General features: G+C 37.3%; 1 pseudogene; it reads left to right on the top strand.

Moving 5' to 3' along the window:
- Window positions 1–4,097: 4,097 nt before the first annotated feature.
- On the top strand, window positions 4,098–23,687 carry LOC109703123 (thyroid receptor-interacting protein 11 pseudogene; annotated as a pseudogene).
- The last annotated feature ends 697 nt before the right edge of the window (window positions 23,688–24,384 follow it).

The raw sequence follows: 24,384 nt of genomic DNA, 5'->3' as shown, positions 1-24,384 counted from the left end.
CAGAGCCTCTGAGTTACGAGGTTGTTGCTCACCTTGGGAGAGTCCACATTTTACAGAAACTACAGGAACATTATTGTAAAAGATAACACCAAAAAATCTGATGACACAAGTCAAATTCTTCTGCTAATTCTACTGGGCCCATATCCTGGTAGTCTGTTGGGCTGTAGCTGCTGTATTAGTAGTAGCTATTATCCTAGCCCTAGATGAAGGGTTGGACTGACCAGGAAAATGATCTTAAAAAACGGAATATCTCTCATGCAACTTAGTATTCCTGGCATCTCTTGTAAGAATCATAATATCTGGCAACATTGGGCTTACAATTCCATGTGGCAAAAAAGTGTCTTCCTCTGCATGGCAGTCTCCTCCAGTGAGGGGTATGTGTTCTCCCGGTGTCAGAAGCCCTCACTTCCTGGCTGAGTAGTTACCTGGCTCCTGCACATTTCTGAGTTAAGCATTCTGGGACTAGACCTGATGGAGAATGTATGAATACTCATCTCTAAGCTTCATGAAACATGTTCTGTCATAGCCTGTAGCATTCCTTTAGGATTATTGATGCGTCACTTTGACATTAAATCACAGGATGAAATCACTACCAGCAAAGCCTTTGGAAAACACCCTTGACCAGCACTGAAGCATTAAAGATCACATGCTGAGGGTGTGTGCTACATGATTTCTACAGTGAGCGTATTATTGCTGCCTCTCGAGGTCTTAGCAAATACGTTTATCATCAGTAAGACTGAGCACTTACATCATGTCTAACTGTGCTGAGAGCTGTACATATCACCTTATTTAATCACCACAAGAGTTACATGAGCTGGACACCCACTGGTGGTTCACACTTGTAATCCTTGTGAGGCTGAGATCAAGAGGATCAGTGTTCCAGGCCAGCCCAAGCAAATTGTTTGTGAGACCTCATCTCAACCAATGTCTGGGCACAGTAGTAGATGCGTATCATCCCAACTACATGGGAGGCTGAGATTGGAAGGATCGCTGCTCCAGGCTAGCTCCCGTGGAACTCTAAGTTTAAACCCCAATACCACCACCAAAGAAAAAAGAAAGAATCACATGCGTTGTATTAGTAACCCTATGGATGCAGAAACTGAGTTACTAAAAAGTTAGGAAAATTGTTCAGAGACATAAAGGCAATAAACAAAATAGCCAGAACTCAAATCCAGTTGGATGACACCAAAATTCTCTCTACATTATCTTATTTGCCACCATGTAAACTGCCTTTCTATGGCCTGCCATTGTCTTTAATAACAGGCACTTCTTCCTAACTTTGCTCTTTGCTCTGTGCTGTCAATGATGTGGACATTTCACATGGAAATGGAAGCCCGTGGAACTTGATCCAAGTTCCTATAGCAGCTTCTATTGTGTTGAATTCACTTTAAGAGCCTGTCTTCCTTGTTTTTGTGCCTTTTTTATACCAGATTAACTTTCCAAAGGTTAACCACATGGCACTTATTTTAATTATGCCTCTCTAGTCACGACAAATGACAGCATTTGACTTCTTATAGCCTTCCTTTGTATTGTGGGACCAATGAGATTATTAATAAATGCCTTTTTATTATGTAGTCGTGCTATAGGTGCCCACAGGGTATAGGCTGGCCTCATGTATTTTATTCTGGGTGCCGTGTCAGCAGGGCCTTGCAGATTTGCTAATGAGCTAAATCCGGTTAGTGCCACATGCCCTGGACTGCCAGAGATCTTTTAAATACATCATTGCTCTCAGAGACTCAGCTGGGTTTAGTTTGAGAGAGATTAACTTCTCATCCCAATTAGCAGAGATTCATACTGTTGGAGAGAGGCCTGCTTATATGCCCCAAACCCAGAACCCTCTGACTGATGAACTATGGACCAGTCCACACAAACGTGGGCTTATAAAAGGATGGCCTCAAGAAAGGATTTTTTTATTATCATTATTTGTTTTGTGTATGCCTTAGAGGCCACCATCTCCTTAATGGGGTGGACAGTTGGGAGGGGAGGCTGCTCCGTTTCCCATGTGGACAGCAACTGAGCAGGAGAAATATATTGACTTCTATTTCAAATGATGAAGGTTAAAAAGCAAAGAAATGGAACATTTAAAATAAACTTCAAATCAGGTATTTATAATCCTTGACCAGTTTCCTCCAACTCAAAACAGTGGTTGTAAATGCTGTTTTAAATCTTATGTTTTATTCTTTCAGATAATAATACTAGCTAAATTACTGAGCACTCACAGGGTCTGCCACTCTTATAATTGCATTAAGTGTATTAATTAATTAATGTAACCCTCACAACAACCCTTGAGTAAAGATAAATTATCCTCTTACATTGCACTGTTACAAACAAAATTTGTGAGATTGTGTCTCTGTCCATCTTATGTTTTTGTCTCTTCTTACATCTTGTTCTTCTTGAGACAAATGAATATTTTAGCTACATATATGACTAGTCCATGTTTTTCTTAGAGGATAAATGAATGGTTATCTTAAAATGGAGTGCTTTGGGGAATGAAAGTCAAACCCCAACCAGGAATCTCCAAAGATGTTACACAGAAAATAAAAGGTCCATAGACAGAGAAGGAAGGAAAAAATGTACTTTTCCTTGAATATAATTTCTGATAAGAAAAACGATGGACAAAATAAGATATCCAGTCTATAAATCACTTGAGATTAAAGATGACTCAGAAGAACATAATCTAAGACATGCTTGGTAACAAAGTAAAAATATCCTGTTTAGATTAAAATTATCTCACCATAGCTCTATTAGTAAGGCAAGCACACTGACACATCTAAAGAGAACTCTGAGGTATTCCTGAATAGAAATCAATGTGTGTACCCTAACCACAAGTCCATCTAAAAATCAATGAGGTTTTAGAAAAAAAAACTTGTTTTACAAGAGAATGTGTTCTTTGCAAGCTATGAAAAGCCAAGGTGTTATAATTGGGAGTGTTGATAAACCCTTTTATTCAAAAGTAATATCATGCAAAGATCAAGTATCATAATCCTTTTTTGTTGTAACAGAAGGCGAAGATATGAAAGGATTCTAAATGTATAAATGTTTTCTAAGCTTCAATTTCATGCATAAACACACACACACACAATGTTTTTTAAATGGCCTCCCCATCTAGAGCCACCAAAGGCAAGATTTGCTAGGGGAAAGAGTTTGGAATGTAAAGTGTCTAGAATGTGCTTTTTCAAGAGAATAATCACTTCCTTATCCTTAATGTCTGCAGGGGAGTCAGAGTGCCTGACTCTGGGACATACAGCAGAGCAAATAAAGGTTCCATTTGGAAAAAAAAAACTATAGGAGAATTGAAGGGAATATGTTTGCATATATGTGGGGTGAAGTAGGGTAGTTTGTGTGGTGGTTGAACTGGAGGGGTACAAGTACCAGCCAACCAACAAATATCCTGAAGATTCAATTCTCACTTTTTACCCTCTTGAAACAACAGAAACATTATTTACATTTATGAAAGAAGCCTGTCTGTTCCCTGTGTCTATTAAATAGAACTTGGTCATTGCTTGGGTCCTAAAAAGTCTCCTCTCTTTTTCTTTTCTCTCTTTCTCCCTCCTTCCCTCCCCTCCATGTCTTGTATCTTCTCTCTCTCTCTCTCTCTCTCTCTCTCTCTCTCTTTCTAGCATCCTCAGAAGAATTCACTCTGTAAGGAGTAAAAATAGACTAATTGAATACCTAACTTAATGGGAATTATTTCAGAGTCCTAGGAAATGCCAAGAGTCCCTACAGATCTTTGCATAAACAACTATCAAATTTTCCCTTTTGAGTTTTACCTCTCTGGCTTGGAGCTTTCCCCTGTGTTCAGATGAATCTCCTCTAAGAAGAGAAACAATAATCAGTACTTAGAAATTATGAAGCAACACTCTAATATAAAAAGCTGAATGGAATATATTGGTAAGTCTGAAAAAGCTGACTACAGTTCAAGTTTTTGGGGTTTTTTTGTTTGTTTGTTTGTTTGTTTGTTTGTTTGCTTTTGGCTGGAATCATAATATAAAGTTAGTATGGTAAGCCTGATTGTCTCATATTGATAAAGTCAGATTGGCATCTGAAACATGGACTAATAATAAAGTTTTGTAAACACAAATATTTCAAAATATCACATGCATGAAGAGGAAAATAATAGTGTCCTTGATGGTTCAAACAGTGAAGAAACACTGGACTTACCAGACCTGAGAGGAGAAGGCTATTCTGAGGGAAGTAAGTATGCATGAGGGAAGGTTAAATACTAATCCAGAGAGAAGAAAAGAATTCTGCTATCCCACTCACCTGACCTAACAGGTGGAGGGAGGTTGAAGCTTGTGTAGATCTGACCAAAGCAGTGTTATTGAGCTGGAACTCCATTTGAACAACCTGTTTCCTGAGATTTACTGGAAGGTTCCATGGAGTAGTCATTAGGACCAGGATTGCACAAGAATACAGAGTAAAACCAGGGAGAAAGGGAGTGTGTTTATGTGTGTGTGTATGGGGTTAATATAGGTAATAAAAGAAGTTTAAGCTGACCCTTGAAGGAGCAATAGAGAGCTGACAACTCTCTAAGGGAAGAAGTTAAAGGAATACTTTGGATCCTAAAGGCAAATTTCCCAGCTTCACTTATGGGAATATCTAGTCAGGAATCTTAACTAGGAAGAGCCCTCCTTGATCTAGCAAAGATAACTTACACATCTTAGCCTCCTCTATTTGAACAGCTAAGAACAAACCTACCCAGATGTACACTTTACATCTGAATGATCACGTGCTCACTAGGGATTTTGCTGAAATGACCAGATTCATTTTGCTTGGGTTTGCAATGGCAATAATGAAATTAGAAATACCACCCATAAAATAGCTCTCATCATCTGATTCATTTTTTTTACATATACTCATGTTTTGTGGTGGTTTGAAAAAATAGCAGTCAAGTTAAATGCCTCATTACTTAGAACCTCTAAGGTTAGATTCTCCAACCTAAATTAAATCACAAATGATTTATAGCTAATTCACATATTTGAACAACTTCTATCAATCATCATTTGTGCACTTAGAGATTTGCATATGTCTCATCTATTGTCCAAATCCTTCCCCTCTCGAGCCATCTATGTTTATCAAATTCCTTATAGTTACAGATCCACAGTACAGGAAATACTTCTGGAGTTTGCAAGGGAAAAAGAAGCAACCAGACTAAAACTAGAGACACTACCTCAACCATCATGGCAAGCCCAGAATAATGTGAAGCTTTAACATTTTAATGGTGTGAAATACACGCTTATCTTTTCAGCACCTCAACTTTTTTTATCCACAAAGTGGGAGTAATAATACTTCACTATGTATCTCATGGGCAAGTTAAAGGATAAGAATTTTCATGGCCCCCGTCCATGGTGGATAATTCACTTCCAGCATGGACTCTAAGCCAAGGGTCCTCTAATCTAAAGCATTTTGATGTTCTTTTCAATGTCAATGCTTCTGAAAAGGTGCTGACTGTATTTGAGAGGATCAGGCTAACAACACACATGAAGAGAAACTTTCAGGTCAGAGACCTAGGAAACTTGCATTTTTCTGATGGTACTGAAAGAGAACATGGCAAAACATGGCATCTTGTAGAAATCAATCTAGATTTCACACCTAACATCTGAACAAATGCAAAAGCAGTGTCTAAGAAATTATAAATGAGGTATCATGGACAAGATTATGCATAACCCTTCAGAACAACTATACATAGCTCTTATTGTAGGTAACACTGATTATAGATGTAACGTTTACTCAAAGTTTACTTTGTGATGTTTATTTAATTTTTCCTATTGACTTCAGAGGGTAAATGGGAGAAAGTAGAGGAATGACCATTTTAAAGATAAGGAAAGTAAGGCTCATAGAAGTGAAGTAACAATGACAGGAATCACCACATACCTATCAATACTAACACTGAATGTTAATGGACTTAATCCTCCCATCAAAAGACACCATTTTACAAACTGGATTAAAAAGAAGATCCAACAATCTGTTGCTTACAGGAGACCCATCTCATCAACAGAAACAAGCATAGGCTTAGGGTGAAAGGCTGGAAGAAGACTTACCAAGCCAACGGTCCCTGAAAACAGGCAGGAGTAGCAATACTTATCTCAGACAAAGTAGACTTCAAATCTACATTGATCAAATGAGATAAAGGACATTCCATACTAATAAAAGGAGAAATACACCAAAAAGAAATAACAATTATCAACCAATATGCATCCAACATCAACACACCCTGTACTAGTATCAACTCAAAATGGATCAAGGACCTTAATATCAGACCCTAAACTCTAAAGTTGGTACAGGAAAGAGTAGGAAACACTTTGGAAGAAATAGGTATAGACAAGGACTTCCTCAATAGAATCCCAGTAGCCCAGCAACTAAGAGAAAGAAGAGACAAATGGGACTTCATAAAACTAAAAAGCTTCTGCACAACAAAAGAAATGGTCTCTAAACTGAAGAGACCACCCACAGAGTGGGAGAAAATATTTTCCAGCTACACATCAGACAAAGTACTGATAACCAGAATATATAGGGAACTCAAAAAAACTAAACTCTCCCAAAATTAATGGGAGAGAATAAAAAAATGGGCAAGTGAACTACACAGAACTTTCTCAAAAGAAGAAATTCAAATGGCCAAAAAAACACACAAAAAAATGCTCACCATCTCTAGCCATAAAGGAAATGCAAATCAAAAGCACACTAAGGTTCCACCTCACCCCTGTTAGACTAGCCATCATTAGCAACACCACTAACAACAGGTGTTGGCAAGGATGTGGGGAAAAAGGAACCCTTATACACTGCTGGTGGGAATGTAAACTAGTACAACCACTCTGAAAAAAATTTGGAGGTTTCTTAAAAATCTAAACATAGATCTGCCATATGATCCAGCAATACCACTCCCGGGGATATACCCAGAGGAATGTGACATAGGTTACTCCAGAGGCACCTGCACACCCATGTTTATTGCAGCACTATTCACAATAGCCAAGTTATGGAAACAGCCAAGATGCCCCACTACTGATGAATGGATTAAGAAAATGTGGTTTTTATACACAATGGAATTCTACTCAGTTATGAAGAAGAATGAAATCTTATCATTCGCAAGTAAATGGATGGAACTGGAGAACATCATCGTGAGCGAGGTTAGCCAAGCTCAGAAGACTGATAATCATATGTTTTCCCTCATATGTGGACTTTAGGTCAAGGACAAATACAACAAGGTGATTGGACTTTGGTCACATGATAAGGCAAGAGTACACAATGGAAGTATGAGGATAGGTAAGAAACCCCAAAAACCATGATAGTATTTGATGTCCTCAATGCAAAGGAACTAATCCAGAAACTTTAAAGCGACAGAGGCCAATAGGAGAGGGGGATCCAGAACTAAAGAAAAGGTCAGTTCGAGAAGAATCAACTTAGAATGTAACACATATGTACATGGAAGCAATGCTAGGAATCTTCCTGTATAGCTATCCTTATCTCAACTAGCAAAAATGCTTTGTCCTTCTTATTATTGTTTATACTGTCTCTGCAACAAAATTAGAGATAAAGGCAGAACAGTTTCTGCCTGGAAACGAGGGGGTAGAGGGGGAGATGGAGGGGGGTGGGAGGGCAGGGAGGGGGCAGGGAGTAGGGGGGAGAAATGACCCAAACATTGTATGCACATATGAATAAATGGAAAAAAAAGAAATGAAGTAACTTATTCAGGGTAGGTATAAAAATGGAACAATCTGGCTTCATCGGCTAGAAATGTATTTAACTTTAGTAACGTCTTTCTTCTGAAAACGCATAAATGCACATAATAAATAATCTCCAACACATAGATCTGTGCATTACTGAACTGTCTAAAAACAAAGGAAATCCTGAACAGGGAGTTCAAATGAGATGTTAAGTGAATAATGCCCTGAGGATTACCTGATGGGAAATTCCATTAACCAGACCCTAGAACTAGAGGATAATAGTAGTGTCTGGAATGGAAGACTTAGACCTGTGCAAAGGAGGAGCTGAACCTGAAAATTCCACATAAAGAGCTTGTGCATTGGAAGGTACTGCAGATTCAATAGTGATAGCTAGTAAAAATCTGTCTGGACAAAAGGATACTTGTCTTCACAAGAAAATAAGATTTCAAAGAAAAATATTCAGAAGAAAATAAAAGAATAAAATAAACAGCTTCACATCAATTTTATGTAGCACCAAGAAATTTCTAGAAAAATGGAATTCAGCAATATACAAAAAATATCATTACTAAATTGAGTTTATTCCAGTAATTCAAGATTGGGTTAGAAAAAAAAATTTAATGCAGTTCACTGCATTAGCAAATAAGAGTAACAATGATGTTAGTAGATTATAAAATTATTTATAAGACACATGATAAAATTGTTTTTAGTAAATTAGAAGGTAGGAGGGAACTTCATTAAGCTATTAAGGGTTTAATAACAAAAAACTGCAAATATTATAGATGAAGATTTCTTTAAACTACAGAAATAAGATAGATAAATGTCTAGAGATCCTGCTTTTATTCAACATTGTATTAAAGATTCTAGAAAACACAATAAAATAAGAGAAAGAAATAGGATATAAGAACAAGAAAAAACTGTTATATACAGTTCATATGATTGCCAAAATAGAAACTCCAAAAACCAAATTTACAAAAAACAAAATTCTGTCATTAATATGATTATTTAGCTACTAGGGTTAAATATGAATTAGTATATAAAAATAACTGTATGCTTGTATACTAGTAAGAATATGTTAGAAATAATTCATTTAAAATATATAATTTCAAATGCAACAAAATGATGTGACTAGAAATTAATATAGTAAAGAATTTCAAATCCTTTATTAGAGTAATCGTATTACATTAAAAGATGTTAGCATGTTGCTTATGTTTTTTCATTTTTGTTAACATATATTCATTTTAGGGGGGAATTTGTTGTGACAAATCTGAATAGCCTTACACTGTACATTGGTTTGGTCATGCCCTCCATCTCCCCACCCCATCCCACCCCTGCGACCCCCACTACCCCTTCCCTGCCCCACTTAAAGCAATTACAAGAGGTCTCATCATTTTATTTCCTTTATGTATACAAATCCCATCAACCCTATTGCTTCATCTTCATCTACTCTTTTCACCCCTCCCCTTCCCACAAGTACCCTCCCACACACTGTATCTATTTTACAGTCTTGTCTTTCATTAATTCCGAAGTCAATGTTCAAAGGGGTTTCTCAATATATCCCATCTGTGAACGTACTTTACTTTCGTCAACTCAGCTCCCTCTGTTGCTCTCCCTTACCCCTTCCCTCTTGCTCCCCATTATTCAGCAGCTTTCAGTACATACGGTTATGTCCTGTACCTGTGGGGATGAGAAGTATTTCAATATTGTTGACTATCATTCTCTTTTCCTGTCCCTCTGCCCCCGGGTTCCATAGTATAGTTCCACCATTGCCACGTAGTCTGCCTGTAGATGTGTATGTGATCATGCTGGTTTTTGCATATACATTTATCTTTTGGATCTATCTTCCACATAGGAGAAAAAACATTAAGCGTTTGTCTTTCTGAATCTGGCTTACTTCACTTAATATGATGTCCTCCAATTGCATACATTTACCTACAAATCATATAATTTCATTCTTTCTTATGGCTGAATAAGGCATGTTAGATATGTTTTTCTGCTCTGCTCTAGTGGTTACCATAAAGAATGTAATGTGTATGCCCTTATATTATTTTTACAATTTTCATGAAAATGCAAGAGTATTTGAAAAATTCTGCCATGAACTTTGTTGTATTATTGACATATATTTTAATTCCACAAATGTTTTGACCTCTGGAAAACTTTGAAACTGTTATTTTGTATAACCAATATTCATTTTTATTTACCCACAGATATATCTTTCCTAGTGTTCATTTTTTCTGCTATTTGCAGGTTTTCCTCTGGAATCACTCTTTCCAACAAAAGAGTTCCCTTTAGTATTTCCTTTGCTTTTTAAACTACCTTTATTGAGGTATGATATAAAATTTTAAATTGTCTATTATTCTCAAAACTCAACTTTTTTCTTGTTTCCAGTATTCTTACTCCCATTTTATTGTGATTCCTTTGAAAGTAGTGTCTTTTTCATTATTTCCAATAGCTTTGATTTTTTTCTTTCCACTTTTCATCAGTTTAACTATCAAGTGTCATTGTATGCTTTTCTTGTAGTTGTACTGCTTGGAGTTTGTAGAGCTTCTTGAATCTGAGAAATTGATGGTTTTCAGCTTTGGGAAAATCCGTGACTAGTATCTCTACCAATATTATTTCTGTACCATTCATTTTTCTTTTCATTCCAAGGCTCTGATCATGTATTTGTTAGATAAAGAAATTGTGTCATATGTCTTTTATGTTTTTTTCTATTTATCCATGATTCCCCTATTTGTACTTAAGTCTAGATATTTTCTGTTGACTTATTTTCTGATTTCACTAATCTGTCTTCCATGACTAACCTACTGTTAAACCCATCCATTTGGTGCTTAATTTCAAATGTTGTCTATTTTAATTGTAGGATTTTCATTTTTTGATAGATTCAATTTTTGTAGAGATTTTCCCTACCTAGTCATTTCTTTTCTTTAATTATTAATATCAGTTATCTTAATGCTTATATCTGAATCCTCTATTATCTCTATCATCTATATGTCAATTTCCATTATCTGGTATTTTCCCTTACTTTTTGGTCATTTGATCTTACATTCTACTATAACTATTAATTTTTTAATCAAATACCAGACGTTGTGTGTAAAAATTTTAGAAATGATTTGAGATGCTGGTTGGTATTACCATTCTCCTGAGAAGATTTTTACTTTTGAAGAGGCAATAAAAATAAAATCCTCACTTTAGTCTGATTGAGAATTAATGTGTTTGAAATTTTGTTGTTATCTTTTCTGTGTGCTGATCCGTTTCTGGCTCACTCTTAGCCTCAGGTACAGCTCTTTAAGGACTCCTAAGTTAAAGTCAGGGATTGTTAGCAGCATTCCTCCTTCTTGTCCCACCCTGACCTCCAATTTGTGTTTTATCAGGACCATTACACTGACAAAACTCACCTCAGCTTCCTACCTTCTGTGTTATCACTTTTTGCTGTGCTTCTCTCTCACTCCAAATCCCTTACAAATCAACCAATTCCTCAAAAGGAACACTATTGTAAAATATTTCACTTCATAGACCTTTCTACTTTCTAATTTTTTTTTCCTACTTAAGTCTTAGGGACTTGGAAGCTCTCTGACAAGTGTCATCTTGTTCACCTTTTCTAGTTGTTACTGATAAGAATTTCAGTCCATGCAAAATCAATCCACCATTAGTGGGAATAATTTATATATATTTCACAAATTCATACTGACACTTCCAATTCAAATCCAGGAGTGCAATACTTTGCTTAATTTCATTAATCTTACATTTGTAACTCCTTTCTTCCTTGTGAAAAATCATAGTTCTCAGTAACATTAAGGTAATTATTTGTTTGGTTTGTCACACAATTCGTACATTGTATAAAGCAATCAGATAATAAAAGCATTAATACTATTGATAAAAATATGATTACTGAACAGCTTAAAGTTTTTAAAAAAGGAATTTCCTATAAACTAATTGTGTTTCAGAATATATAAGCTATTTGCCAGATACTGAATTCAAATCCCTAAGCAAGGTATATTTTTAAAAGTCTGCTTTCTGCTCCTGTCCCACTTTATCTGTCCTTTCTCAATTTTTGATGTTTTTCTTTCCATTGCTTAAAAAATATAATAAAGTACATATCTATTTTATAAACCCTTCTTTCTTAAATAAATGGCTACACAATATATATGTACAGTTCATCAATTTATTTTAGCTTCCAGTATATCCTAAATAGTATGCCATCGCAGAATATAATGAGAGTTTACATTAATTTTATGGTTGCACATTACTCCTTTCTTAATTTTCTCAATAATTTGTCTTTCCAATTTAATTTATTGTTTATTGAAATATTTATTGTTCACTATTATTATATTAAACATTTCTTATTTATTTTGTATTTCCTTCCTTCCACTCACCTTGATTTACTTTGTTCTGCACTTAGATTCTTTTTTATGTATCATTTTTACATTTACTCATATGTGTACACATTGTTTGGGCCACCTCCCCCACCCCCTGCTTCTGGGACAGAAGCTGTTCAGCCCTCTTGTTCTCCAATTTTGTTGAGGAGAAAACATAAGAGCTAATAAGAAATGGATGGTGTTTTTGTTAGTTTGAGATAAAGATAGCTATACAGAGAGATTCCTAGCATTGCTTCCATGCACATATGTATTGTGACCCACATTAGTTCATCTCTACTAGACCTCTTCACCATTTCCTTGTCCCCTTCCCATGGTGACCTCTGCCAGTTTAAGATTACTATTCCAAATTATTTATTTTGCTTCAATGTAGATTTTTTTCTAAGAGCTCTAGAAAGTTTCTATTCACTCAAATGCCTGGATTGGAGGGTGTGTTGGGTAGAAATAAAAGACAAGAACAACTCAGGGCAGAGGAGGGTTGAGACAAGTGGGAGTGGGTAGATAGGACCCCTAGTCTCAAGTATTTACTCAACAGGGTCAGAAGTGGAGGCAGCTGTTAAGGGCCAGCAATCCCAAGGAGGCCATTGTATATTCTACAATCCATAAAATGGAGATTTAAATCTATCTTTATTATATTAAGAATATAGATATCTTCTTTAAGCTATTAAGAAATAGGTCAATGCCAACTCATATCTGGATTACATTATTTTTTCTTTCTTAGGGATTGAACTCAGGGCCTCATGGTTGCTAGGCTGGCACTCCACTGCTTGAGCTAAACCCTAGCTCAATATATTTTAAAACTATTGTAAATTTTCCTTAGGACATTAGTGAGTCGGGCTTTAGAAGCAAGGATGAAAGCTGAAACTCCAGTGTTCTACGTGAAGTGGAAGGCAAGGTTTGAAGCATTGCACTGTGGTTCTTCCTTTTAATAAGTGGAGGTAAAGCTGTCTTTAGAATAGAATCTTATTTGTCTGTATTTCAGGAGAGTCTTTTACAAAAGTGGGTCTTTGCTATGGAGACACTGGAAGTGGAGAGATTTTGAGCTATTATTTCTTCTTCATATCTGCAAGGGTTCTTCTGCCACATTTGTATGTCCTCCTCAGTTTCCCTGCTTGTGAAGCTGGGGAAAACCCCAACTATAACAGAGGAGAAGTTGTGTAAGACTGAGCAGGGAGACGACTGCTTTTCACAATGCTTGTTCTTTGATTTCCACAAAGCTAAGAACAGTGTGTGTTCCAGAACACCCATACTCCCATTTGGAGGCTTCTGGATTTTGATAAGATGATTAACTAAGCTGCATTCCACTGTCTAACCCAACACTAAGATGCCAAGAAGCATCTGTGGGGCTAGGCTATAAAGACAAATAAGGAAGCAAATAAGCAGAGTCTAAGAACCCTGAGTCCCTGGGTCTTACGATGTGGGAAATGGCAGCCTGTTTTGGAAGAAGGCCAGATGCCAAATGGCCTCTGTCCAATATGGTAGCCATTAGCCTCAGGTGGCTATCACATACTTATGGTATGGCTTGTCCAAATTCAGGTATGTTGAAAGTATAAAATGCCTCCAGATTTTGAAGAATTAGTCTAAAGGGGAAGGTAAAATATCTCATTAATACACTTTTATATGGCTTATATGTTGAGAGCACAATTTATTTTAGATACATAGTACTAAATAAACCACATTATTTATTTAGTTTGCTAGTAATGTTATAACAAAGTATCGTAAACCAGGTCGTTTAAACAACAAAAATTCATTTTCATAGAATTCTAGAGGTTAGAGTTCTAAGAAAAGGATCTCAGGAGGGTTGGTATCCTGCTTGGCTTGATACCCATGTATTCCCTATGTCTTCAAAGACACAGGGATGGTTTTGTGTACTAATTTCCTCTTCTTATAAAGATGCCAGTTGTATTAAATTAAGGCCCACCCAGTACCTCATTTGGACTTAATTCTTTTAAGGAAGATTCTATTTCAAATACAGTTGGCTTTCCACATCCGTGGGTTCTGCACCTGTGGATTTCACCAGCTGAAGACAGAAACTATTAGAAAGGAAAATTACATCTCTATTGAACATGTACAGGTTTTTTCTGCATCGAGGTGATTCCACAAGCAATATAGTATGACAACTATTCACATGACATTTACATCATGTTGGGTATTATAAGCAAGCTACATTTAAAGTATATGAGATGATGTGTGATGGTAAATATGCAAAAATCCCCAAATATGACAACATTTCATAAAGGGACTTGAGCATCTGTGAATTTTGGTATCTGAGAGGATCACAGACCCAGTCCTTCACAGACACCAAGGAACAACTGTATAATCACATTGCGGATTAGGATTTCAACCTATGAATTTCTGAGGAACATGATTCAGTGTATAACATTATTAAAATTTCTTCTTTTTTACTTTTTAAAATGTGATTACTGGAAAATTTAAAATTACACATGAGATATGTATTATGTTTCCACTCCTCTTTTATTCTGGCAGTACTGAGGTTTGAACTCAGGGCTTTGCACTTGCTAGGCAGACACTCTAACACCTGAGCCACACTCCCAGCTATTTCTGTTGGACAGAAGTATCACAATAGACCATCACTGCAAAAACTCTGGTTCCTTCGTATGTGGTTCACAGCTGGATTTTCCTGGTACTTTGAGCAGCACTTGCCACAGATATGTACTTGGTCTTATTTGTCAGTTGTGGAATGAATGGGCCCTTTAGGCAGTAGATAGGCCAGGGGAGAACATCAGGTGAGAATCTTTTGCTCTGGAGATTACCTGAGTGGCTCACAGTTGGCCCCATTGCCACTTTGAGGCAGAAAAACAGTAGCCATACTGGCAGGTGGATAACATCCTCTTGGAGGTAAGTCTGACTGGGGCAGAGGGACTTCACAATCCTTTCTTCCTCTCCAGAATCTTCTCTGTGTTGAAGAACAGGTGTCAGAATGGAGATCAGCAGGTCTTGGAGAAGATCAAGAGAAGCCAAGAGAAGCACTGTAATGTCAGAGGATTTCTAAATGTCTCTCTAGGGCTGTAACTTGGATTCTTCTTTCACAAAAGTGATTTTAAAAAATGATTGATAGATATTTTGAAAAGTAGATATGCTTTAGTGAAAGGAGAAAGAGAACATTCAAATTTGGAATGATAATCAAAGATGCTCACCTGTATCCCAAGTCCCCAAAAGCCCTGACAAAGATGGCTTTATGGGAAAGTTCTATCAGATTTTTAAGGGAAGAAAATTATTGTTTTATGTAAGTTTTAGAAACAGAAAAAGAGAAAGCTTCCCAATTCACTCTATAAATCAGAATGACCTTAAAGCCAGATAAAGATGGCACAGGAAAGGTAATTATAGCCCATTTTACTTATGAGCTGAATGTGAAAATCCTAAATAGCATATTATGTAACTAAATCCATAAGTGTATTACAAATATAATCGAGTAAGGACAGTTTAGTTTCAGAAATTCTATTAATGTAATTCACTATATTAATTGATTAAACGTGAACCTTTCCATGATTATCTTGATAAATGCAGAAAAAGCTTTTGATAAATTTCAATCTCCATTAATGGTTAAAAAAATACTCAGTATATTTGCTCCTTTCAGTTGAGTTGTATGCTTCCCAACATACTGTGTTTGTTCCCAAAGCTCTTCATATAAGTTGAACTTGCTGTTGTAATTATGTAATTTAGTTAAAAATCATGTAAACTAAAGCATAGTGTGAAAGGAGACTTATGGTTTCCTTGAGAGTTCCATAGAATATTCCAGAAAGACATGGTAAAAGGGAAGCCAACTAATAAATTCTGCTATTGGTCCAGCTGAAATTCCCATCGTACTATAAACAAAGGCCTCATTCTCTATCAAAAGACTGGTGAAAGAATATGGATGTATGTATTTAAAGTTGAAATGAAAATTTAATAATTGCATCATTTTATAAGATTCCCTGTTTTTACTGATTTTTATTTTATGCATCTATTAATTGGTTCCAGTTATGTCACTAAGAAGGTTCCCATTATATTCTTTTGGAAAAAATGACACTGCCTGAATTTCCAGCATCACCCCGTATGTTCCCTTTACCCTGTCATTTGGTTATGGAAAGGGCTTGTAATTGAAGTGATCCATTTGCTTCCATCCTACCTGGCCCACTGTGTCACAGCACCAACAGCAGAGATCTGCTGGACTGCCTGTGTTAGGCCTCCTCTCCCTCTCTGTTTTTCTCTTTTTTTGTCCCTCTTATTCTGCCCCTCTTCCATTTCCCTTCATCCCCCTCTTCCCCTACTTTTCATCACCTCAATTAAATCTACAAGAGGTTTAGGTAATCCTAACCTCTCTGGTTTCTTTGTCACTTCTGACACTCTCTTCTTTTGGCAATACTGGGATTTGAACTTAGGACCTTGTACTTGCTAGGCAAGTTCTCTACTACTTGAGCCACATTCCCAGCCTCTTTTGCTTTAGTTATTTTTCCAGTAGGGTCAGCCCTGGCCAGGATGGACCACAATCCTCCTATTTATGATTCCTGCACATGATAAGCACCTGCCACCTCACCCAGATTTTGTTGGTTGAGATGGAGTCTTGCTAACTTTTTACTCCAGCTGGACTTTAACTGTGATCTTCCCAATATCTATTTCCCAATAGTGTAACTCTTTTATCCTTCTCCTTTCTTCAACTGTATAGTCCTGAGTCTGATGATGAGTTTTTTTTTTAAGGGATCTTTTCTTTTTGACAGTGCTGGAGATCAAACACAGAGCCTGTGTACAGTTGACAAGTGCCCTATCACTCAGCAACATCTCCAGCCTCCCAATTCTCTTCCTTAGATCTTAGCTACTAGAACTGGTTTTTTGTGTGTTGGGGGGGGAATGTTAGGATGGGAGGAATACATTGACACATAATTTTAGATCTTCTTTCTTAGAATTGTATAAACTAGAATTATATTCCAAAACATAAATTTCTGGAAAATCATGAAGACAATATGACATACGTTTTTGTTGTTGTTGTTGTTGTTGTTGTTACAGTAGGAGGGAATTTTTCAGAAAAACATTGTAGAAAGATACTAAATGTGATTACTATGTGGATGCATATACTAGACATCTTCTACCTATCACTTTCTTTTTGACTTTCCAGGAGGTGGGTACCAATGGGAGGGCATAAGGAAAGGGTAAATATGGTGGATGTATTTTGTATTTGTGTATGAAAACAGAACAATGAAACTTGCTGAAATTGTTCTAAAAAGGGAGGAGGAGAGATGAGGGAAAACAATGGAGGGGATGAATCTTATTATGATTTATTCTAAGCACATATGTAAATGTCACAGTGTATCTCCCTGTACAACTACTATATGCTAATAAAAATTAAAAATAAATAAAAATATTTTAAAAAGGAGCTAGAATTTAAATTTTCTGAGCATTGATGGTAGGAGTACAGTGTTGTAACTACTTTGGGAAAGAGTTTAGCAGTTTTTAATAATGTTAAATAAGTACTTATGGCCCAGCAATTCCACTCTTAGATATTAAATCAAGAAATTGAAAACATATGCTCACACAAAATTCTACCAAAAATTTAAAGAACTAATACCAATCTTTCTCAAACTCTTCCAAAACGTTAAGGAAGGGGAATTACTTTCTAATTAATTTTTTTTACAAAGCCAGAATTACCCTGATACCACAGCCAGACAAGGATACTACAAAAAGGAAATTACAAATGATACAAGGTGCCAAGGACATACAATGCAGAAAAGACAGTCTCAGCAACAGATAAAAATTCTCAACAAAATACTAACAAACCAAATTCAACAGCACATTGAAAAGATCATTCATACTGATCAGAGATGTGAGGCTCAACATAAACAAGTGTATAAATGTGAAACCCCACAGAATGAAGGATAAAACCATATGGCCATCTCAATAAATGTAAAGAAAGCCAGAGTTCTACATCCTTTCTGCTAGGAAAACGCCGCACACTGCACACAAAGGAGGCTCAGGAGAGGTTTCTCATGTCCAAAAGTTTAGTAAGCAGGCTGGCTGGCCGAGAAAAAATGGCACAGCAGCTTCTGGCAGGTCTGGCCTTAAGCAGCATTTGGGAGAAAGCAAGGGCTAGGGACGGACAAAGAGAGGTGGCAGGAGACAGGGGACAGTGGGCTTTGCTCTGCAAGGGATGAGACCAGCTGCGACTCAGGCTGCAGAACGGTGGCCAGGGGCAGTTCTTATCGCTTTCACGATAAAAAAGAAATTCATTAAAAATTAGGTGTCAAACCTGTGGCATTGGCGCAGAACAGGTTGCTGGGTATGTGGGCTGATCGCCGTGCTAGTCAACACACTCATTTTCCAGCCGGGAAGAGATGGCATCCGGGCTTAAGGGGCACTGTTTATTATTTCCTTCCGAACCAGGGCAGAGACCCTCAAGAGCTTCTCAAGACCATGGGCAAGTTCATGAGCTATGGGCCACTTTTGTATGTGTACACCTAGCTGCCTTACAACACTTTCCTAGAATTCCTAACATTTTTGTCAACAAATGCAAACTCAACAGCGTTGTCAAGTGTCATTCTGGACTTTTTTTTTTTGAAGCCCCTTCCTGCACAGCGGAAGGACTCCCAGCACACTGTGCCACCACTCCCTTTGCGGTGTAGACTGGATTAAAACACTCCCAACAACACAAAGGTCTTCAGGGATCCTGAGCCACGCCAGCTTATCTACCTATTAAACACAACTGCACAGGCACAGAGCTCCCTGACACTACAAGACCTTCCCCAACACCTCCTGGAGGTTGTGTGCACGCCGCCAGTCTGGTCGGCCTGCCCTCGGTCCTCCACAATCCCATCATCCTTTGCGCCAAGGACACGTCTGGCGGTGTCGCAGAGCCCTTCTACACCACCTCTCTATGGTTCCTCTCAATGGTTCACTGCCGCTTTCAGACTGGTGTCAGGAAGTCCAGCCTTGAAATGGTAGGGATAGCCCACAGAACTGGGAATGCACTCTTGAGATCAGAGAATGAAAGGCTGAAACCACTTTGTACTGATGTAGAAGAAAAGCATGAAGCATCAAAGCTTCAAATAAAGCAGCACTCTACAAATTACCAAACTCAGCTACAACAGAAATAGGTACAAATCAGCCATCTTAAGGCAAGACAGATTGCACTCCAGGATCAGTTGCTGGAACTGCAGCCGGCTGCTCAGTTGGTACATTCAGGAGCTGACAGTATGCCAGCCACCACTGTGTGCTCTTCATTTGGTTATGGACTCAGCCATCATGCTTCAGCATTCCATAAAAATGACATGGACTTTGGGAGGTAATTTCCTCACAACAAGAAATAAACAGGCTGTCAAATGAAGTTTCAAGACTTGAATTTGGAGTTGGCCATTGGAGGCATATTGCTCAGGCACAAGGAACTCATAGCCCTGATCAAAGTGAAATCTGCACACTGCAAAATATTATTAAAGAACTTAAACAGAACCGAAGTCAGGAAATTGAAGACCATCTGGATGGAATGTCAGTATCTCAGAATGCACAGCAACAGAAATTGACAGAGTTAAGTCCTCGGCATCCAGAGGACTTACATGACTATAAAGAACGAATTGAAGAACTCAAAAATCTATTACAGCAAGGTGACTCAGGACTTACAGTGACTGATCACTCTAAAATCTATGAGATGCAAAAAACTATTCAGGTTCTACAAACTGAAAAAGTAGAGTCTACAAAAAAACTCGAAGAACTGGAAGCTGAAATTAGAAATTTAAAGCAAAATCTTTCAGAACTAGAACAGCTTGATGAAAATTTAAAGAAAGTTGTTTTTTATCTCAAAATGGAAAAGGAGAAGCTGGTTTTGGCATATGAGGATGTAAGACAACAGTTGGAAGAATCTATTGCTGATAACAAACAGATTTCTCTGGGAAAAAAAACAGTATTGCAGAGACTCTAGAAGGGGAAAAAGAACAAATAGAAGCAGAATTGTGTCTGGCTGAACAGAGGCTTTTTTAGTGTAAGCAAACCATTGAGGACCTGTCAAATTCTCATAATCTGAACACCTTTGCTTTACAGCTGGAACATGAGCACTTAATTAAACTCATTCAAGAGAAAGATTTTGAAATAGCAGCACTCAAAAAGAATATTGAGCAAATGGATACTGATCATAAAAAACTAAGGATATTTTGTCATCTAGTTTAGAACAGCAGAATCAACTTACACAGCTTATAAAGGAGAAAGAAATCTTTATTGAAAAACTTTAAAAGGTTTAAAACTGCAGTAAGAATTAGGTAAATGTTCTCAAGCCTTAAGAAAAAATGAAACTTTAAAGCAGACCTTAGAGGAAAAGGACAGAAGTCTTGGATTCATGAAAGAAAAAAACAATCATCTACAAAAAAGAACTGGAAGAACTCCAGGAACAGCAGAGGCAAACTGGACCTGGGGATGAGCCTAAAACCCTGGACAGTAACACAGAGCTAGAATCCAAGGTGTCTCAACTGAATCTACTCAAGGATCATCTGGAAGAGGAAATTAAACATCATCAAGAGAAAATTGAAGATCAAAACCAGAGTCAGATGCAACTGCCTCGGTCTTTACAGGAACAGAGGAAGGAAATGGACGAGTTTAAATACCAGCATGAACAAATGAACATCACACATATCCAGCTTTTTTTAGAGAAAGATGAAGAAATTAAGAATTTACAAAAAACAATTGAACACATAAAAACCCAGTTGAATGAAGAAAGACAGGACATTGGAACAGAAAATTCTGATATTTTTCAAAAAGTGAAATTCAAAGCCTTAATATAGAAAACAGAAGTGAAAGACATTATTTACCTGAAGCTGAAACTGAAAGATTAGTGAAAGGACTAAGAGAATGAGAGTTGGAGAATAAGCTTCTACATGAAAAGAATATACCTTTAACTAAACAAATTGATAAGCTGTCCAAAGATGAGGTCAGTAAACTCACTCAGATTATCCAGCAGAAAGACTTGGAGATACAAGCTCTTCATGCAAGAATTTCTTTTGCTTCCTACACCCAGGATGGTGCTCACCTTCAACAGCAACTGCAGGCCTACTCTAGGGAAAAAGAACAAATACTCGCTGTTTTGGATGAGAAGACAAGAGAAAATAGCCATTTGAAAACAGAATATCACAAAATGATGGATATAGTTGCTGCCAAAGAAGCAGCGCTCATTAAACTGCCAGATGACAACAAAAAATTGTCCACTAGACTTGAAAGTAGTGGTCAAGATATGTTTAGAGAAACTTCAGAATTTATCATGTATCATTCAAGAAAAAGACATTGAAATAGATGCACTAAGTCAGAAAAGTCAAACTTTGCTGGCAGTTTTACAAACTTCCAGCCCTGGCAATGAGGTTGGAGGTGTTAATAGAAATCAGTTTGAGGAGCTCCTACAGGAGTGTGATAAATTACAACAGCAAGTAAAGAAAATGGAAGAATGGAAATGACAGGTGATGACCACAGTCCAAAACATGCAACATGAATTGGCCCAGCTTCTGCAGAAACTTTATCAACTTCAGGCCCAAGTTTTGGTAGACAGTGGTAATAATTATCAATTATAAGTAGACTACACTGGCCTCATCCAAAGTTATGAGCAGAATGAAACCAAACTCAAAAATTTGGACAAGAATTAGCACAAGTTCAGCACAGCATAGGACAGCTTTGCAGTGCCAAGGATCATCTAGGAAAACTTGATATCATGTCACCCCCGCTCTCTTCTGGCTCATCATTTATCTCCCAGGCAGCAGAGTCCCTTATAGCAAGTTTGTCTGGTGGGTTGAGTGAACTTGCTCGTTTTCTTCAAGAAGAGGTAGAAGCATTAACAAAATTGCTGCAGGAAAAGGATGCAACAATTAGAACGCTCCAGGAAAATAATAGCAGGTTGTCTGATTTGATTGCTGCCTTTTCAGAGCTAGAAAGAAAAGAACATGAACAAACTGATTCAGAAATTAAGCAGCTGAAAGAGAAACAAGATGTATTTCAAAACTTACTTAAGGAAAAAGACCTCTTAATGAAAGCCAAAAGTGATCAGTTACTTTCTTCAACTGAAAATTTCACTAACAAAGTGAATGAGAATGAGCTTTTGAAGCAGGCAGTAACAAACCTGAAAGAAAGAATGCTAATTTTAGAAACAGGCATTTCTAAATTAAAAGTGGAAAATGACAAAATAGTAGAAACATCCAGGGGAAAGGAAACAGAACATCAAGCATTACAAGAGACTAACACTAAGTTTTTTAAAATGCTTTAGAAAAAGAGTTGGAGTATGGTTCAATGAAGGAGAAGGCACTTGCTTTTGAGCAGCTATTGAAAGGAAAGGAACAGGGTGAGGCTGGGGAGTTAAATCAGCTTTTAAATACAGTTAAGTCAATGCAGGAGACATTAAGACAATTACATTTCAACAGGAGAGAGACCAAGTCATGTTGGCCCTGAAACAGAAACAAATGGAAAACAGTGCCTTGCAGAATGAAGTTCACCACTTACACAACAAAGAGTCACAGTTAAACCAGGAGCTTGATAGATTGCGTGATCATCTTTTAGAATCAGAAGAGTCTCATAGTTGGAAATTGTTAACCATGGAAGATAGAGAGGCTAAACTTAGAAAGTCATGTCATTGGATGAAATGCTAGTCTCATCCTCTCATGCAACGGAAAATGCCAGTCATCAAGCCAGTGTGAGGTAGACTCATTGCAAGAACAATTGAACATCATCTTCAAGCAAAAGGATGAAACTGCAATACAGCTTACTGTCTCTCAAGACCAAGTAAAGCAATATGCTCTGTCATTAACTAACCTACAGATGGTCCTAGAGCACTTCCAAGAAGAGAAAAAAGCTATGTATTCTGCTTAATGGAAGAAAAAAGCAGAAAATCTGGAAGGAAAAGTATTATCACTGCAGGAACATTTGGATAAAGCAAATAATGCCTTGGATTCAGCATCAAGACTTTCAATACAGTTAGATCTAAAGGAAGAACATATTGAAGAACTTAAAAAACAAAGTGAGCTCCGACAAGAAATGCTGGATGATGCACAAAAGAAATTGATGAATTTAGTAAACAGCACAGAAGGAAAAGTGGACAAAGACCTTGTGAGAAACCTTCTCATTGGTTATTTCCATACACCAAAAAACAAGTGACATGAAGTATTATAGTTAATGGGAAGCATCTTGGTATGAAGGAGAAGATGGAGCAGTTGTTTAATGAAGATGAAGGAGGTGTTGCCAGGTGGATGACCAGGTGGCTTGAAGAGGATCAAAAAGTATCCCCAACATACCTCTGAGATCAAATCAGCAGTCTATGCTTAATAGTTCTTTTTCAGAGGTTTTTGTTAAATTTCTAGAAATGGGATCTCACCCGTCTATTCCCCAACCAAAGCTTTCTGCTTATGACATAAAACCCGGAGGGAGAAAACTGGATACAAATGCACCAACAAGTTTTAAAGATCCAGAAGAACCCAGGGCTGGTAGAAGAGCAGACGTGAATCAATTCTTGGCTCCCCATTCTGCAGTTGTGCCTCTTATTAACCTGGTTCGACTTGAACCTGGTGGGCCCAAGCTGCTTCTTTTGAAACCCATCTCAGATGTTCTGCCCACTTTTACACCTTTGCTGGTGTCACCTGACAACAGCACTTGTGTTGTGCTGAAAGACCTGCTAAAGCAACAGGTGATTCTGATGCCAGGAACTATCTAACACATTAAAGGAACCACGAACACCATGTTTATGTATTTTAATCACAGAGTGGCCTTTCAGAAGAAGTCACATTTTTGTGGTTGTAATTTCTCTAAATATATTTTTTAAATATTATTATTGCTTTTAGAAAAAAAAAGTGTCTTTCTGACTCCTAAACTAGTGAGGCCATTCATTACACCCTACATTTTCCATTTCATAAAAGTCACCATTTATAATTGTTACTTCTTTCCTTTGCTATAATGTAATCTGTGTGAGAGAATATGGGTTTGTCTTATTCTTACTGTATTCTCATTGATCATCCCTGTGCCTGGTGCATAGAAGATGTGAAAGAAGTCTTGTGAAATATAAAAGATTTAAGTATAGAACGGAAGAACTTCAGCCCAATAGTTTCTGTGTAGGATAAACCCACAGCTTAACATTATACTCAAGGAGAAATTGTTGAGTGAAAAGGACCTTAAGTTAGTGCATGCATGATGTAGAAAGCTGTCAGCATAAGGTGACCTTGAACTCTCACAGAAGTGTACATCATTGCTGCCTCTGAATGAAATCAGATGTGGGCTGAAGAACTGTGATGCAGTTGCTACAGTACTATTACCTCCAAGTCTTAGAGAGACTAAGCAATTTGTCTAAGATTACATCATAAATAACTAGTGGAGAATGCTACATAGAAATCTTTGTATTTTTAGATCAGGCACAA

Source organism: Castor canadensis, chromosome 2 (assembly GCF_047511655.1).
Source record: "Castor canadensis chromosome 2, mCasCan1.hap1v2, whole genome shotgun sequence".
Lineage (NCBI taxonomy): Eukaryota > Metazoa > Chordata > Mammalia > Rodentia > Castoridae > Castor > Castor canadensis.
Note: the sequence above shows the minus strand (reverse complement) of the source record. Positions and strands in the feature narration are given on the sequence as shown.